This window comes from Sinocyclocheilus anshuiensis, unplaced genomic scaffold (genome assembly GCF_001515605.1).
Source record: "Sinocyclocheilus anshuiensis isolate Anshui unplaced genomic scaffold, SAMN03320099.WGS_v1.1 scaffold1816, whole genome shotgun sequence".
NCBI classification, from domain to species: domain Eukaryota; kingdom Metazoa; phylum Chordata; class Actinopteri; order Cypriniformes; family Cyprinidae; genus Sinocyclocheilus; species Sinocyclocheilus anshuiensis.
The window spans coordinates 177,397-197,093 of NW_015557182.1; the positions used below are offsets into that span (position 1 = coordinate 177,397).

At 37.6% G+C, this 19,697-nt stretch overlaps 1 protein-coding gene and 1 long non-coding RNA gene across 3 annotated transcripts in view; one reads left to right on the forward strand and one right to left on the reverse strand.

The window, feature by feature from the left end:
• The window catches only part of LOC107678676 (B-cell lymphoma/leukemia 11B-like), a 33,794-nt gene that overhangs the window by 9,091 nt on the left and 5,006 nt on the right, over positions 1-19,697 (forward strand). The gene's annotated exons all lie outside the window — the stretch shown is intronic.
• Positions 34-19,085, reverse strand: LOC107678677 (uncharacterized). The gene is made up of 3 exons (XR_001632957.1): positions 19,076-19,085; positions 7,698-7,709; positions 34-96 (listed from the first exon to the last, which is right to left on the reverse strand). It is a non-coding gene; the product is annotated as an uncharacterized LOC107678677 (long non-coding RNA).

Here is a 19,697-nt window from a genome sequence, read left to right on the forward strand (position 1 = left end):
GCCTTTTTGGAGCTTAGCTAGTATAAATCACCATCCAGCTCAGAAAATCAGCCTTGCTTTTCCTTTTGGAAAAATAATCATAACAATAATATGGGGCTGGGATGACATGAGGGTACGTTAATGATGACAAAATGTTATTTTTGGGGTGAACTGTTCATTTAAGAGTGTAGTTTTATATGCACCGTTTATCTTTATTACAACACAAACACACACATACTGTTCAGTAGTTCTGACTGGATCGCTTCTCTCAAAAGGTCCTCTTCTTCTGACTCGGGCCTTCAAGAGGGATTAACACCCCTTGCATGATTTTATTAGAGCAAGACGGCAGCATCTCTCTCTCTCTTTCTCTCATCTCTAAGTGAAACATAACAGCCCTGAGTGCGCCAGCAGCTGAAACCAATTCTCTAAGAGGAAAAAACTCCAGAAATCCTCATACGACGTGTTTGGTAGAAATATCATCGTATTAAGAAAAAAAGGCTAAGAAAGCCCATTAAAATTCAAGTGCTAAGAGACATAGTGTGGGGATTAATGAAGAAGATTCCTCATTCAGAGGGTTAAAGACTCAGTTTAGTGTGCGGGGCCTGGAGGGGCCACATGTTATCTTCCAGCACAGTGCCGCCCACCCTCCTCTCAGCACACACAGCCTTGGACAAGGAAATGCTTCACTTGCTAGTCAGGATATGACAAATCGAGACAAATCAAGCACACGCACACGTTTGCTGCCCTACGCTAGTCAGCAGGCTTCAGCCTTGTCAATACCTTTTTCTAAACTAAATTATACAAGGTTATTAGTTTTCTATATTTGTTTGAATATGCCTTTTCAAAGCTGTTAATCTTGAGGGGGAGGGGTTGTATTATCTGAACTTTTTACTGAACAACTTTGGCTTTAGTTTTGCTTCGTTGACAGAAGTGGAGAAGCCGTCAAGGTTATCCACAGAAATGCAGGGCAGGAAGGTGCTTTAAGCTTGAATTAAATATTTCCAGCGCATGAACGCTTTACTCAACACAGTAGATTGCCACTTAACTGTCTTAAGTTTCAGTCAAATTAGATTATATTTAATGGGCCTAATTAAATACAATATGGAGCTATGGCTGCCTAGAGGCAAAAGCCATGCATGCTGTGGGCCAAAACACCAAGCCTGATGGGTGTGCGTTAAACCCTTCACATCTCAATGGAAATGTTTTAATCCATGCTAGAATGGCTCTTCTGTTCAGAAGTAATTTTAAGATAGTATATGTTTATTTAGATTTGGTTAAGAAATAGTTGACACAAAAAAAGGCCATTTTGGAAATGTTGTTGTCATTTACTTGCCGCATTGCAAAAGCGGTCACATGTTGAAAAATCTCGAATTGAATTTACGTTAGGGGGAATCTTTAGGCACTTGCGGGGTCTGATATGATTCAGATTCTGGGAATCATGATTTGATATTTTTATTATTACCTAATGAGTTTACCAACTTTGAAGATCACATTGATTTGTGCATTTTTATTAAATTAAAGTAACACTTTAGTATAGGGACCAATTCTCACTATTAACTTGTTGTTAATTAGCATGCCTATTAATAACATATTAGCAGTTCATTAGTGCTTATAAAGCACATATTCTGCATGACCATATTCTACATCCCTAATCTTACCCAATACCTAAACTTAACAACTACCTCACTAACTATTAATGAGCAGCAACTTAGGAGTTTATTGAGGCAAAAGTCATGGTTTGCAAATGGCGAGAATTGGACCTTAAAATAAAGTGTGACCTAAATTACTTCTAAAATAAATAAATAAATACTTGCAATCAAAAATTAAAATCAAAAATTGTATATTAAGAATTATTAATTAATTAAATTAACTTAATACATTTTTAATTAACTAAATATTGCTTCAAAATGTTCGCACGTACATTACTGATTGCAGAAGTTTGAATATACCTATATGCAAATAGGATTTTCAGTAAATTTCCATTTTTGTCTGTTCTTCACACAAAATTATTATTTTTAACCCTCTGATGCTCTGTAGTGTTTGATTACAGCAGTCACGGGACGGGCTGATACACACACACACACACACACACACACACACACACACACTCCAATTAAAAAACACTCATTTACATAAATACTAATAAACTGATTGATGCACAGGCAGAGACAAAGACATTTCACTCTAAAATCAAAAAGAAAAATTAAGAAAGTATATTCACTTTTGACCGAATCATTTTCAGTTTTGAATTTTTTTTTAAAAATCACAGCTTCTTCAGAATGGTACAAAACTTGGTGATTTTTATGGCATTTGGAATGTGAAAAAACACAAAAAAAAATGGAGGGCATGATTTGAGCAGGCCAAGTAGTCGTAAAAAAATAGTCACACTTGTGATCTTCGGTCAAAAATGACCGACCATAGGAAATTAATGGGAAATCAACAAAAACACAAAAATTCAGAGAATTTTTGTGTGTTCAATCTACAAATATACACAGCAATAACGGGGTGAAACTCGAAAACATCAAGAGTGCAAAATCAACACACCAACTCACACACGCAAGCGTACACACACTTGTACACACACACCTATGAACTGGTGTGACTGTAACACTGCAACTAGGTAAAATAAAATCAATAATTCAACTACTATGCAGTAAAAAAGTGGACAGCAATGACGGAGTGAAACTCTAAAACATCAAGAGTGCAAAATCAACACATCCACTCACACACACTTATTTACACACACTCACAGACACACACATACAGAATTATACATACTCAAATGAATTGGTATGGCTATAACCATATAGCCAAAACGAGTCAGAAAACTGAAATAAGAGGTTGCAATCAGAGCAGACCCAGAAGGATTAAGCTCTGATAAAACATTCCTGTTCATTTTTGTTACATTTTTATAGAATTTTAATGTTTTGTGTAACAAAATGCTTTATCTGTGTTCAGATTTGACTGTAGTAATAATAATAAAAAAACTGATTCTTCAAATCAACATTAAAAAAAAAAATAAATAAAAATCTAAACCATTACAAAAAGTTGTCTTTGAGAATGTCTTAACATATATCCAAACCCACAACTTAATACAAATAAATATTTATGTCTAAAAACAATTAGAGAATTTATAGGCCTTTTATATAGAGCTATATAGGAATCTAGTGGCTAAACCATAGAATTGCAAAAGTTTTTCTTATTTTACTCCCACCAGATGGCACTAATTTGGCTTAAAAAAATTGGATTCTAAAGGCATTGACTCTATTTTAACATGACATACTTCATTAATTGAAAAGTAATATCGTTTTTTTAAATTGTATTATTTTCAATGGGAAGAAATTGATCATAACTATTGCATAAATATTAATTAGTACCATGAAAACAGTCCTGTATCTCAAAATACAAAATCAAAAATCAAAAATATTATTCAACAAAAATATGTTACATTGATTTTACTGAGGGGGGGGGATGTAAAATTTTAGGTGTCCGGTCACTTTTGACAGTGAAGACCACAAGTGTGACTCCCAAATAAGGAGCACCAGAGGGTTAAAAGACTTATTTATCTTTTAATTCTTGGAGCAACAACCTAAATTCACTTTCATTATATGGAAAAGAGCAGCATGAACATTCTGCTAAACTTCTCCTTTTGTGTTCTACGGAAGAAAAATAACGGAGCAAAGCACCAAAATAGGGCTACATGTACTTACTATAGGGTTAAGGTTCGGGTTAGGTTTAGTTGCTTGTAATTATGCATAGTTTACTGTTATAGTACATGTACGTGTAACTACATCACATATTTATGCTTATGCCACAAATCTGTCTTTAAGTTCTCCTTCTCTTTGTTCATCTAATATCGAAGATTGAGACATTTGAAGTGTTTAAATCTAGCTACCGTACTAACTACTTCTCATGCCAGATTTATTTTTGGTTTGATTCAATGCACCTAATACTTCTCTGAAAGGAAAAAAAACAAAAACAATATGGGATTTATATGTCTACTGTGTTGAATAATTAACAGCACATCAATTTGTACCATATTCAAGGAAAGTGCCCATTACCTGCAGTTTCTGATAGAATATCCCATCAAGGGAATACCAGCATCATTCTTGCTATTTTCAAATCTTATCCCTCATATGTGAAACTGCCCTTAGTTTCTAATCAATCTCTGAACTGTCTAGCTAATCATACTCCATGAACGCGGGAGAAAGTGTACCGCATCATGCGCTTGTCCTTTCCAACGCTCCTCTAATCACCTAGCATGCGCTCATTTAAATATTAGAGTAGGCTTTAATCATGGAACGTAATCAGTGTCATGAATATTCATACTGTGCCGGTCTAACAGTCTCATTGTCTCACTCCTGTGCCAAATCGTGTCTTCCTGCCTCTCAGCTGTCTGCTCTGATGGCCCCAGTCTGGTATCAATGGAAAGAAGTTTAAAATAAATACACTATTCATACATGATCCTAAGAGAACAGTGTGTGTGTGTGTGTTGTGAGAGAGTTTCTAAAGATGGCGAGACTGATCCCTGTTCTAAGAGATGAATGTTTGCACAGCGGCTCAAGAAGATGCCATTTGCATAATGACTTTGTAGTTTTGCATTAATTAAATTTGCATATGAAACTGCGTTAATTACCTCTGATCATCTGTTTTCAACGTTGCAGCATTTGATGTCCAGCCTTCGGGGTTGTGATTAGGGGTTACAGTGGCTGTTTCAGACTGTGTGTGTGTGTCAGGGACTGAAGCAGAATAGAAAGTGAATTTGATGAGTCAGTTTCACAGTCCTTTTTCCTCTTTTTTGTGTCCAAACTCTTGCTAATATCCTGGCATATGAAACAGCTCTTCTGAGTTTTGCAGTTAAAAGAGAAGAAATGTTTTTGAAGTTCAGAGAATTTTTGTTAATACACAGTGTCTTTAGCAAGTTCAAGGATCAGCCTCTGAATTTTCATGAAGGTACTGTCTTAAGCACTCTTTTTGTAAATGCACAGACATTTTTAGATTCAAAAATATCAGGAGCTCTTTGTCTCAGAACATCTTTATGCAAAATCAACCACAGATCCAGCAGTGAAGAGAAGCACTTTTTTCCACACGTTTACACCATTAAGGAAATTATGTTTATCCTTGAGCATAAGATCTTCACATAAACCTCCAAACTGTTTTAGTATTAAAATTAGTTTTACATCAGTGGTTCTCAAATGGCTTCAGAACCCATATTATATGTTGGACACAATTGTTTATTAGACAGATGATTAAAATAAACAATGAAATAAACCTTAAAATCAAACATTTTCAGACACAACAATATGAAAGACCTCAAGTTATTAAAATGACGTAGGAAAACTGACAGCTTTATAAATGCATAAGCAAACTGCAAAATAGTGATTTACAGTCGTTATAGTTTGGCCGTTTGTTTTATAAATGTAAATTGAATTTTGATGGTTTCATGCTCTCGGCAGCCAATAATTCACTGCTAAAAACACATTGTGGTCACACACACCATGTTTATCCTCTTTACGAATGAACAAGAGTATTTAATGTCGTCTGTGTCATATTTTCTTTTGCATGGTTTTGTTCATGGTTTTCAAGAGTAAGAGCGAGCATGTCACACAGCCTGTCTTTTTGTTTGTGCGTATTTCTGGACACACATGCTTTGTCGTCTTTGTCATTTCTCCCTTTTTTAAAGTTGAAAAGTCAGTTTTTATGCATTGTTTTTATGCAGCTTTGCATCGGTAAATAGTTGCATTTTATTATTTGCATGTAGCTTTATTTTCACCCTACTGCCTGCAATCTTATCCGAATAGATCTGCTACCCATTTTTGGTGTTACCACACACCAGTTGAAAACACTGTTATAGATTAAGATCAGTTCATTTTCAATGCAGCAAATTCAACAGCAATAAATTCTCGACTATGCTAATGCTAATTAATTTTCAAGGAAAGATCTTTTAATTCTACAAACAAATAGTGGCATATATGTAAATACCATAGCATATAATTTGTAATCAGTCAGTACCATGGTATGTATGAAGTACAGTACTTTTTGTAAATGTTGACTTGAAATCCCAATTAAAACCATATTGAACTAGATCTCTCTGTAGTGTTTGATGGACAGTCTTCTGTACACATTTCAGTCTCTCTGACCTCTAACAGTAAAATGCAAAGCAATGATGCCCAGCTCTTCACAGAAACCATACCCATGATCCCTTGCGACACCCAAGCTATGCCAGCATCTCTGTTGCAGGGTGCCTGTGGTTAAGGCCTCTGGGATTTCGGGGCTGCTTATTTTTGGGATCCGTCCAAACGAGACCACCCCATCGCCGTCTGATTGGTGCTGTCTGCCGGCAGGGGTCAACCTGGTCCATGCTGGATGCATTATAGAGCAGGACAGCGCTGCATGTGCGCTCCACGCTGAGCCCTGGTGGAAAGAGTTAAAGTCTCCCACATGAAGGCATCAAACGCTCCACATACCACTTTATTGTAGTCATATGGCAGCAGATTTGATATTTTTCCTTCCACAGCGGGGAATAAAACTCGCCACTAATTTGGACTGTGAGCGTCGCCACTAAATTTCAGCATGTGCTGATGGTGTTGACCAGATGTGTAACGCTTTTTTTCCCCTCTCCGTCTCACTATCGCTCTTTTGTCAAATTAGCCATGACTGAATTCAAGTAAAATACTTCAGAAGAAATAGCAAGGATGGTGAGATGACATGACAGTGGCTCATGAACGTTGGGTGTAATCTGCACTGCTACCGATGGAAAACTGCAGCTCTATGTTAAAACCTACCCTTCGGAAAAAGCCATCTTTAATAAGTCTAAGCTGGTTTGCTGGGCTTTGCTGGTTGAAGCTGGCCTATAGGGATGCATGATGTGTCGTGATAAGATCAATATTGCGATATGTCTTAGTGCAGTTATTAAATGTGTTCATGATCCAGTGTGTGCAGCTCACAGTAAATGAACCAAGCCTCTCTGAGATGCTGAAATACCATATAATGAGCTGAATGTGTAAATGAACACAGTGCCGCGCTTCACTCTGAAACCCGTAGTGCATATATACAAATAAACAAAATTAAGACATAAATAGTGATATTGTAAAGTTATAATTATTTTTTATTAAATACTCTCTTTTTAATTTTGCACAACAATAGTAATTGTTACAATATATTTTTTGTTTCTTTAACATTTTAATTATAATCAATCAACAACAACAATTATTATAATTATTATTATTATACAAAAATGTAATAATAATAATAATAATAATAATCTTAATAATAATTATGATTACTGAAATAGGTTTCAGTTGATTTCTCCCAAATCGTTCAATCCTAAAAGAATGGCTATCACAAAAAGTATGAGTAATTAATTATTTAATAATAATGAAATAATTGATTAATTACTTTTAGGTTTGATGCAGAAATCACCCCAATCATTCTAGAATAATTAATTATTTCCAAATATAGCTAGTAAAAATTCGTCTTTTTCTTCATATGGCAACATGCAATGCAGAAATACAAAAATATAACAATTTTTATTTATTTATTTATTTATTTGTTCGTTTGTTTGTTTGTTCGCGCGCTCGTTCGTTCGTTCGTTCGTTCATTCATTCTTCATTCATTCATGCATTCGTTCATTCGTTCATTCGTTCATTCATTCATTCATTCATTCAAGTAGCTAGTTAGTGCCCAAAACGTTCAACCTTCTAAAATCCCCTTAAAACCAGACTGGAAGACTCATCTCAATCCTCATAAATAAATTCAAATTAAAATCTTAGGCTGGTCTAAACTGTTTTTTTTCCCCAATAGTTTTTAAGGATTTATTAGGTTGCTCAGGTGATCTCTATTAGTTTTTGCAGTCTTGATCAAAAAATCTAAACAAATGTCTTTTTTTTTTCTTTTCCCCCACCATTCTTATCCTCTTGACATTAGGATGGCTTTAGCAGTAAGACATTACGATTGGCACTGCAGGGTGAGAAAGTGTTTGCGTGGAGAGTTATTTGCCAAACTCTGACTATAGTGTCACAATCAGGCAGCCAAGCCACACATATGCTGATGCCCAAAGGAGAAGGCTCTTCTGGCAGCTGTCTCAGGCAGACAGTAAAGGATTTTGGGTTACGACTCTCTCAAACCTGCAACATGTGCAGTCTATCTGTACTTTAATGTCGTCTTCTACGTGGCGCATGGTTTACCGACAACAAACATTTTACGTGTTGAGTTTAGAAAAGCTCAGGGTCTGTGAACATTTGAAAGGATGTTAATAAAAACAGTGTCATTATCAAGACGGGATCTTGTAGACTGCATTGAATTATACTGCAGTAAACAGCAGTGTTTTCGACCATTGCTGTGGTTTAGTGTCAGAGTTTGCTGGCAAATTTCTGTCATTGTGTGTGGAGTCCTGCTGGGTGGCACCATAAAAGTAAAGTAGTTCTAATACAACTTGACTTTTTTTCTCAGTCCGTCTGTATTTTTAAAGTATAGTAATGGTGGGAAGTCACTGAGAATGAATTGGAGCCACTGATAACATTGTTTATTTGCACATGCTGTCTGTGTTTTTTCAGCACTTAATACACTAACGGAATAATGCACATCAAGTAATGCTTGAAAATGGTTCCAAAAAATTGCTTGCACATTGCGATTCATCTCGCAGGCCAGTTTGCAGCAGACTACTGATTTTTGGCATACTTTATTGGCACTATACAAAGCCACAGTGTTGAATTTGCCCTCGGGTCTCTGATGTGTCCTGATGAGTTTAAACTTGTGTGCTTTCCATGAAAGTTCCCTTTATTGTTGTTTGATTCTCTTACTGATTATTTTTGCACCATAAAAACAAGAAAAAAAAATATTCATGGCTATCCATATGGATTTTTACAGTATATTATGTCGGTTTACAACGTGGGAATTCAGTAAGAACAAATTGTGGCCACTGATAACATTGTTTATTTAATTTTAGATTAATCTGTCTGTGTTTTCAGCATTTAATGCACTAAAGTAATAATGCATTTTAAATCAAATAATGCTGCAAACACAATGCAGTTTGCATGTTGCAATTCGTAATCTTGCTTGTCATTTTGCAGCAGACTACTGCATTCTGCCATACTTTACTGCCACTATATAGAGCTGAATACATTAAAATTAACCATTTGTTTTTTTCTTAGTGTGCGATCACACTCGAATTTCAAGCATTTTTTTTTATTAGCCATCTTTTTTGGTCTGTTCCCATCTCAAAAATCAGCAACGAGTACTTGAACATGAGTATAGTACTCCAAAATAAGGGGAGGGGGCTGCTCTGTCATGTTGATAGCGGTTGACGACATTACAGTCTGAAGATTTGTAGGGTGAGAACCGCCATGATAATTCAGCATTAAACCCTCCTTGGCAGCCCACTGAATGAATAAACCCTCAATCTTATCAGTTTTTATTCATGCCAGTGAGGGCTTGTTCTTGCATGTAGTGTGCGGCAGATGTAGCCCTCCCGGTATGTTTGCTAAAGGCATTGGCTAGATGAAAGACTGTTCTTAACCATAAGCTATGCGGGGAGCTGTGCCAAAAGCTGAAAATGCATTATTGTGAAAACAGCCCTGTGAGAAGCTGATCTCCCCCAGCAGAGGATGAAGAGGGCTTCAGCGGAGGGCTGAGGGCGAGATGACACACGATGGAGAAATCGGCTCTCTCTCTTTTAACTTAGAATTTTGTTCTCATAAATATGACTGGCATGGAGTAGTTAACCGTCATTGTTGTCAATCAGTTTGTAGATATGAAACTTCTCTTCTTAATCTGCATACTTGTACACAGTACAAGTACATGGACAGTGCATTGTTTTGAGTATGTAGTAAAAAAAATAAAATAAAAATAAATTAGAAATCAAAACTATGCTAAAAAAATGCTACCTACAGGTAAATTTTTGTGTCAAAACATTATAATGCACAGTATGAAAGATGTAAAAGAACAAAGGTCTACTGTTTGAATAATATATATATATATATATATCGGCTCTCTCTCTTTTAACTTAGAATTTTGTTCTCATAAATATGACTGGCATGGAGTAGTTAACCGTCATGTTGTCAATCAGTTTATAACTGTAGATACAAAACTTCTCTTCAATATATATATATATATATATATATATATATATATATATTTGTTATAATAGTAGAGGAGGGACTTGCTGGTTAGAGCTGGTTGAAAAAGTCCAAGAATAGAGCTCAAAGACTTATAACTATGGATTTTAATGATAAGTTGGGTATTAGACAAGTTTGTGTGTGTGGTCTGAAACAGAGTTGGATAAACATGCGGTATTAAGTATAAATAACAATTATAATTCACATACTACAACTCTGAACATTTGCCCTGAGATAAACAGAGAAAGTATTTCATTCTCAATGTGAAAATTAGAACTTAGTGCATTATAAATTCATTCTTTTAGTGTAGATGCACATTATTACAAAAAAGTATAAAGTTTAACATACTGTTTAAAAAACAGTATATATTATAGTATTCTATTGTGAAAATTAGAACTTATATGTATTACTAAAATTAATATGTATTAAAATATGTATAATAAAAAATGATATTCTTTCTCTTTTAGCTTAGTCCCTCCCTTTTCTAGCTTGTACTATTCTAAACAATGTCTGAAACTTGTATTACCAGCACTTGTGTTATTTGCCTCTTTGTGATGAATCACTTGTTGTATTCCTCATTTGTAAATTAAATGTGAATGTAAAATAAATGTAAATCTATTATAATGTTATTAAGTGTAGATGTACGTGAAATGCAAAACAAGTATAATTAAAATGAGACAAAGAAACAAATTAACACCATCGTTAAAGAGACAGTGCTGTTTAAGAAGTAGTGCTTCTAAAATAGGTACATTTTGGGATAATCTAGTGCTTTTCCTATAAAGTTGTTGCTAGATTATTGAATTACATACAGTATGCTAGGTTTTTTACAACAGAGCACACTGTACTCAATAATCTATCCCACAATGCAATGCACTTGACCTTCCATTTCCAGTGTGGCAAATGACCCAGAAATAATATAAGACACAATTTTTTCATCTTTTTTTTTTTTTGACTTGATATTTAATTGGACTGCCAAATGCAGCATTAAAATGCTAGATATCAGTTTTTTAGTTCCAAGAGGACGAGTAGACATTGCAATGCAACGACTAAGTATTGTACTTCTAATGTAGCATACAAATGTTTGAAACATTTATTGTTTTTATATAATGCATTCTGTTTAATATACATTCTGAACACAGCATTAATCTAAAAATGCAGATACAAGAGTCCACAATCAAATATCCAATATAAACCAACTAAATATCAAATAATGGCTTATATTAATGAATTAAAATAGTATTAGGACAAAGTATCACATCGTGAAACATCATCCAAGCACATTTTTAGGCATCAGACTTTGATTTGACACATGCTAATTCTAATCTTGCTTACTATTTACAGTAGAATGCATAGTATGCAACCTAAGCTTTCATCTTGGACTACATGCTTTTGATTTGACATCTGAGTTTACGGTCACCTGTATGTGTGCCAAGGATTATGGGTACTCAGTGATCATCGCACCAGTCAGAGCGCTGCAGCTTTGGTCCTGCTGAGCGCAACAGAAGTGGAACCCATTCACATGACTGGCATGTGTCGCAGATCCAGCGCACATAAGGCGTCTAAAGAGCTGTTTTACAGGGCCCTGATTGTTTTGGAAGGCGCGCTGAGGGCCTGGGGATTTTTACAGTGAGCTTTAAATGGGTATAGAAGCCTGGGCCCAGCTGGGGACCATTATAGTACACGTTATCCAAAAAATACCAAGGCAATTATTTCGCATACGGGATAGTTCTCCGTTCTTTTTTTTGCTTCCCTTGCTCACACACATGCAAGAAGCGAGGTCTAGCATGGTTCGGTTAGCCCCTGATGGTAGCACAACTACACCATTCTGCAGTCAAAACCATCTTTATCCATTGACAGCCAATCAGAATTAGCCATGCATTCTGGTGAAATGTAATGGCAGCAGCCAATCAGCACATTCAGGACACACTTTTTGTGTTTGTGTCTTATTTTCCAGTACAGTCACACTTTAGTTTGGGGTCCAATTCTCACTATATTAACTAACTATGAACTCCTTTTGATTAAACTCCTTATTACTGCTTATTAATAGTTATTAAGGTAGTTGTTTAGTTTAGGTATGGGGTAGAATTAAGAGATCTAAAATATGGTCATGCAGAATAAGACATTAATATGTGCTTTATAAGCACTAATAAACAGCCAGGCTAGTCATATGCATGTCTAATAAGCAACTAGTTAATAGTGAGAACTGGTAACTAAACTAAACTAAATTGTTACCTCCAGTACAAATATCTAAACATTTTTAAAATCAAAATACATTTACTTTGTTAGCAAAATTGCTTAAAATATAAAGTCTTGTTTTCTGAAAAATTGTTTAAAATTGAGTTTATGCTTAAAACAAGAAGAATACAAAATTTGCCAATGGGGTAATAAAAATAAACTTAAAGGGAAAACTTTTTTTTTTGCCCTCATTGGCAGACATTTATTTTTTCATTTTAATCATAAAGTCACACTTTTTCAGAAAACAAGACTTTGTCATTTTTATTCTAAAGCAACTGTATCGAAATTTAAATATGTTTAGGTATCTGTACCAGAAAATAAGACAAAAATGATGAGGCAGAAAATAATTTTTTTGCAGTGTAGTCAGATTTATTGCTTAGGCGATTGACGTTTGTGCCCAGAACTAAGCGGCCAAGAGCAAAGATGGCACTTTTCAAATTGTGCACTTCTGGGACATCCTGCACCAACCAAGCAGAGATTAATGAGTATGTTAACGGTTATTTTTTCTCTTGAACGTGTACAATTGAAAGGAGTAAAAGGATCTAAAGAAAAACGTTTTCAAAGTAACAACACAAGACTATTTTAATTCCGTCTCATGTCAAGCTATTAGCGTTAACCGCTGGGAGATTTGATTGTGATCCAGGGTATGATTGCGATGACATGGAGCAATGTTTGCTTTGAACTGGTCCCTCGCTGTCCCCCTATTTGCTTTTTTCTCTCCACCCCACTGGCTTTTCCGCGTCTCCCTTCAGCCGCAAGCACCAGTGTCATCCATCAAGTTCCTGCAGCTCTTCTTGAACGCCTTTTCACGCCAGCCAGATCTTAACGTGGTGACGCACACTCCAAGCTATGATTCAGACTTGTTGCAATGCCACAAAACTCTGTGCTAATGCTCTTCTCTCTGTTCTCACCGAGCCAAGAGTCATAGCTCTTTCTGACAGAGAAGTCTTTCCAGTTGTTTTTCACTGTACTTTCCCATCTACACCGTAGGACGTCTTCACTCTGGCAGTATCAGATGATGACAGGGCACTCTAGGGTGGCATGTGTTTTCAGTTAGACGGTTACGCTAATCTTGGCTGGCCTGTTTCTTCATGAGACTGGCAGTGAGTGTGCAGGAGGAAGTAGAAGGCTGATGTGGGTGTGTCAGTATGTATAGGACGGGTATGGTGGTAAAATGCTGCCAAAAATTTTTTTATTAAGTATTTTTTCTCTTGTTTTATAGCAAATATATCTAAAGATCTTCAAAGCCAGATAAATGTACTTTTAAAAACTAAGCTTTTGCGCTGCGAAATTTTGCAGGTGAAAAAAAGGAGGAACAGATGTGAGAAAAACTGTTAAATTATATAGGAATAACGCCAATGAAATAAACATCCAAAGATATTCCCTAAATCAACCCTAACTTCTCTCCGAACATGGATAATTTAATAATATTGAAGTGAAATGTTTGTGCAAAAATATGTAGACACAGAACAATCCACTGTGGATCTTCAGGTTTGATTTGTTGGAAAGTTACAAAGCTCCGCCCACACAGAGCTAATCGACGAATCAAGAGGCTTGCTATTGCTGAGTCACATTGAAATGACTGGATTTTTCTCACATAATTTTTGCCAAGCCTCATCAGGGCTGCCTTTTTTTTTGACTTGCCGAATACTTGCTTTATCTCTTCTACAATGGCATCGATAGCTGAAAAATTTTGCTTGCATCCACACCGCTAGGTGTCAGTATAAGTCCCAGAGGACTGCCATATCAGCCAAGGCAATATTAAAAAGTGTAAGCGGATCCTTAATACATTAAATAATGCAAATTTGCTTCAAAATGATGCTTTTGTGTTTTTCATGGAAACAAGACCAAAATAGTGATTAGGGAAATATATATTTTTTCTTTACAGTGCAGTGCAGGCCCAGAGAATTCAAGGAACTGCTGGATTTTGTGTGTTAGAGGGTTTGGATGAATTTATACCGGGGTCTCCGTGTTTTCTCCGTTTATTTGTGACAGTGGCTGAGAAAATATGAGTTTATTTGTTTGTTTAAATGTGGGTGTGACTGTGTAGGTGTCTTTTGTGTGTATGTGTGCAGTGAGAGCGCAGTTGCTTCTCTTCCAGAGGCAGTTTGTGATGTCCCTCCTCTGTGTTCCTGCAGATGGAGACAGATTGGAACGGTTACTGCAACAGGCCTGCTTTCACTTAGACAGGAGACAGCCGTGTGTATGCATGTGTGTGAGCCTGCCATAACCACTATTCCTGCCACTATCCTCTGTGGCTTCTTTACACACACAGTTTTTCCACTGTAGAATGGGAGTCTTTTCATATACAGTTGTCTGTCCTCATTATAGCCAGGAATCACAGATAACTGTCATCCACCAGAGCAGTGAACTACGAGAGGATTATCGGTACAAAAAGGACTATATAGAGAAAATGATAAAGGTAATTATTAGTTTAGTTTATGGTATTGCTGCTGTAGAGTAGGTTTTTTACACTAAGCGCCTGGTTCAGGGTTATAAAGTTTGGTTTCTTGTTAGGGCAACAGATTTGCACTGCAAAAATCATTTTCTCAATCAGTGTTTTTGTTTTATAAAGTGTTAATATTTTTAAAATAAGATAAATTTACTTGAGAATCAAAATTGTGTAAATGAATATCCTGTTTTCATAGAATATGATATTGCTTAGTTTCTTACTCTTAGTTCACTGAAAATGTTTTGAGCATGAACTTTACAAAATTTTGTAACATTTTGCCTGAGGGGGTTTTATCAATATACATTAAACATATATTATCTAAAAACAACCCCCTTATTTTATTTTATTTCGATTTTAGAACTATTATATAGTTTTTCTTCAAAACAAGAAAAAAATACATTATACAAAACACAAACACACGCACGCACGCACGCACGCACGTACGCACTTTAAACTACTTAGTTTGTGTTTTCATACATGGGACCTCAATTTAGGTCCCCACCGTGACACGAGTCCCCATGAGTCTGTGTGTATTCAGGTTTAAGTCCCCACCAGAATAGAAAAACAGGTACACACACACACACACACACATACACACACACACACACACACACACACACACTTCACTGCAGGCTCTGGGATTTAACATGAAAATATCAGACTCCCCTCAGGAAACTGGTATGGTGGTTTTGGCCCCAGCGTGTGGTCTGGCTTTTCACTCATCATCTTCCTGCCAAAATCATTTATTTCATTGTCATAATCATTTATCAAAGACAATACAATACTCTGTTAAGGCTCACAGCTCAATCGATGTACAGTCACATCTATCATGAGGACTGAGAGAAATCCAGACAGACAGAAAGAAACAGTAAACGAAGGATATTCAATCAACCATCTGTAAAATTTAAAGCTGAATGATGTCATTTTTAGGTGTTCAGATTCTTAAATCTTAATGTACAGCTGCGAATAAACCAGTTTTATGTTGATTTCCCGGAGAAGTGCTAAAAGTTGTAAACTGTGGCTTTATCAAAACATGTTTGTTTTGACCATCCTGACCAACAATGATTCAACCAATGGCATGCGTTTGGGGCAGGGCTATCTGTCTAATGGTTCAATGTCAGAAAACTGTCATTATTTTTGCATTTCCATTTGGTACCACTAGTGACATAGAAATTGCAATTAACCTAAATTGACTTCAAAGAATCAGCAATAGTTCAAAAGTTTGTTAAAAAATAATACATTTCTATGGTACTCTTCCCATAGCAGTGCATAGATATTGTTTAGCTCCCTCACACACACAAACAAATGCTCACATACAAATCACATCACCGATCCCCTAGAGTGTGTTGGTGGCACAGACAGCAGAGTTGCACTACACAGAATGCTGCACCTCTGTGTTTCTCATTAGCATAGTGGTCTGGCCCCCTGATTAGCCACGATCATCACAAACAAGACATCAGTGATGCGAGGTGAGGCCCCACAAGCCCCTGGGAGCCCCAGATCACAGGCATGCTAATGAGGGCTCGTGTTACTGCGGTGTGAGGTGTCAGCCAGGCTTGTGACAGGTGCACAGAAGGGACGTTTTAATGGGGGGGGGGGTCCGGAAGGGAGTGAAGGCGTGTCGTAGTCCCCATGGCATCCCCTCGTCCTTTGTTCTTTATGCAAATCCATTGCTGTGGCTTTCGACAGCTAGGAATGTAGCGGGTTCGAGGGGCAGAGCTGCTAGAGTGCCAGGCCCGAGTTGTACACACACACATGCATATGCATATGTTGTTGCACTGCTATTTTAGAATTGTGACATCATAAAAGTTGTAAAAACTCGCATAAAATTCCTTGCACTGTGGTATTATCAAGTGTTGATATCGTCGTCGTCGTAAAAGTTTTACGTATTTACAAACGCTCATATATCCCTGCATTGACATCATCATACAAGTTGCATGCATTCACAAATGCACTTTGCGATATGATTACCAAATGCTTAGAGCACACAAATAGATGCCTTTGCGTTATCACACTTTTGCATAAACTCATATGTTGTGTGTTGTGACATCATCAGGCAAGTTGCACAGATGCACTTTTTTTGCAATATAACAAGTAAAACTCATATGACAATGCAATGGCATCTATTTGTATGCAAATGCATGCAACCCAACATGTTGTACACATTTGCACGCACATAGATGCTCTTGTGTTGTCACATGAGTTTTAAGCATTTGCATACCCTCATATGTCATTGCATTGTGGCATTATCAAATACGTTGCACACATTCATACATGCACGTCGTTGCGATGTGACCATCAAAAGAGTTGCACGCATTTGCACACAGATATATTTGCATTGTGGCATTATCAAACCAGTTTCATGCATTCGTACATGCTCATATGTCCTTGCGTTGTACCAAACGAGCTGCACATTATCTCACACACATATGTCCTTGCATTGTGACAACATCAAACGAGTTTCACGCATTCGCACATCATCACATGACTATTCCATTAGTCCAGCCTCAGTAAGTGATTGGTTCATGCTCGGGTAATGCTGGAGACAGCAGTAGCTAACACTAATGTTGCTTCCCTTGTGAAACAGCAGTGCTCGCAAGTCTGCCAGATTTGTTCGCAGATAATTAAAAAACACCCTCCAGCCCCTCCTCCTCACTCCGCTGTCACTGCATTCATGCTCTTAAAAGGAAATTAATTGCCACAAAATGTTGAAATCAACATATCTAAACCCAGGTTGGAGATCCCCAAGGATGGACTAATTGGCCGTGAGGTTTTGTAATACTAAACCCGAGAGAGTGGATAAGATTAGTGTAAGACCCCCTCTGTGTGCACACGCTCGTGTGTCATTAATCACATATCCTATACACACACACACGTACAAAGACATGCACGTAGACATCCCAGCACTGTTTAACACAATGAGGACGCTGCTGCAGAGTCGTTAGCACCATGCACACCAACAGCCAGCTCTGTAATATAACTGCCACAACTCAATTTAGCTGTTTAACCTGTAATCCTGGCAATATTTATTGAAGTGCAAGAGGGAAGAAAATTAGGCTATTAGGCTCTTGCAATTGAATACACTGAGAGGAGAAAAGAAACTCTGTTAACTGGCAGTTGACCTCTGCGGCCCGCAGCGAACGGTTTCGTGAACGCGGACCACGGTAATTACTGCAAATTGAATCACAGAGCGAACAGCGATGATTCCGTAATGAGCACTTTTATTGGCTGGAGCTCTTTGCTGTGACATGGTCCTCCCAGGCCTCTGTAGTGTGGCACACACACACAGTAGGACCCAATGGACCATGATCAGACGGAGATTTGTGTTCCTGAGGTGCCTGATGGGTAATTTCACACCATCGTGCCACACAAGCTGCTGTCACAAGACATGGATCTCTGATGGGTCATTAGCATATCCTAACTTATTCACTATGGGTTTCTCTCCCTCGTTCTGGCTTGTTTGGAAAGTTGATGAAATTTGTCTTTGGTCATCATTAAGTCTGCCTGTCTGTTAGCTGATACGGTCCCTTAATAACATATGGTGTTTTTTGTATGATGTGATAGGATGCAAATTGCAATAGCGAATGCTCTATTGCACACTTTTTGTCCATCCCACATTATGTTGAGTCTTTTACAGCCATCAGAGGGATATGGGATGTTAATGAGGCTTTTTTGGAACTAGAGTTGGGCGTAGAATATGTCCGTTGTTGATTTTATCCAGACTTGGGCTCCTGTCCAGGGCCTGAAAATGAAAATGAACAGCCTGTGTGTATTTTAGTATCTAATCTCTGCCACCTCTTTTTTCATGTCCCCTCAGTTTCTCTCTCTGTTACTCTCTTAGCGTCCAAAATCCCTCCCGCCAGGTGTCCATTTAAAGGCCAGCCAAACCAAACACAGGCTGTGGACCTGTCATGCACAACTGCTTCCACATTCAGTGTCCTCCACTTTTCGTTTTACTGCATCAGTCAGGTGTTTATTAGGCAACTATATAGAACAAAACAAATAATAATAACATGAAAGTATTTTTTCATTGAGGTGAAGTCATGCACATGACTGCATTGGCATGCATTTCAAAGTGCATTTCACTGAAAATATCCCATCACACAAATGTAACTTTGTCAGTAGCTAACTGTGCACCTGACTATTGGCGCTTTTCCACTGCATGGTACGGCACGGTACGGCTCGGTACGGTTCACTTTTGGGGGGTTTTCCACTGGGTACAGTACCTGGTACCTGGTACTTTTTTAGTACCACCTCGGTTGGGGTTCCAAGTGAACCGTACCGTTACCAAAACGTGTCGTGTAAACTCTGCTGATCACGGATTGGCCGGAGAGAATCGTCACTACCTGCGTCACTGAACTTGCGACACAAACACAAAAGAACCGCCAGATTTAAATCAGCGCAGCCAGTGAAGGATCGAACGCAACTGTTTTGAACGAGCGCACCTTTTTTAACAACCAAAAAGTTTTGTTGTCTGTTGCGGAAGAACAGACGTTCCTCTCGTTGATAGGAGAGGAGCGGATTCAGCGGATCCAGAGCTTGATGAGGCAACGCGGAATGAAAAAGTTTTTTTTAGGAGTCGTGGTAGTAGAGGCGGCGCAACTATAACGACATGTGAATAATCCCGCCCACTCTAAAGCGGTACTGAACTGCAGTGGAAACGCAAACCGTGCCGTGCCGTGCCGTACTGAGCCGTACCGAGCCGAGTCGTACCACGCAGTGGAAAAGCGGCATATGTCAGTGTATGGACCTGTCAACACGATTCCCTTTCATTTTCTTTCTTTCTTAATCCTCTCTTTCTCTTTCTTTTGCCACAGAATTATCTCCATATGGAAATAGTGAAGGGTGGGGGTGTCGGGGTGTTGAATGGGAGTTCTATATTAACGCCTGGCTGACATTAGTATTAACACAATGCA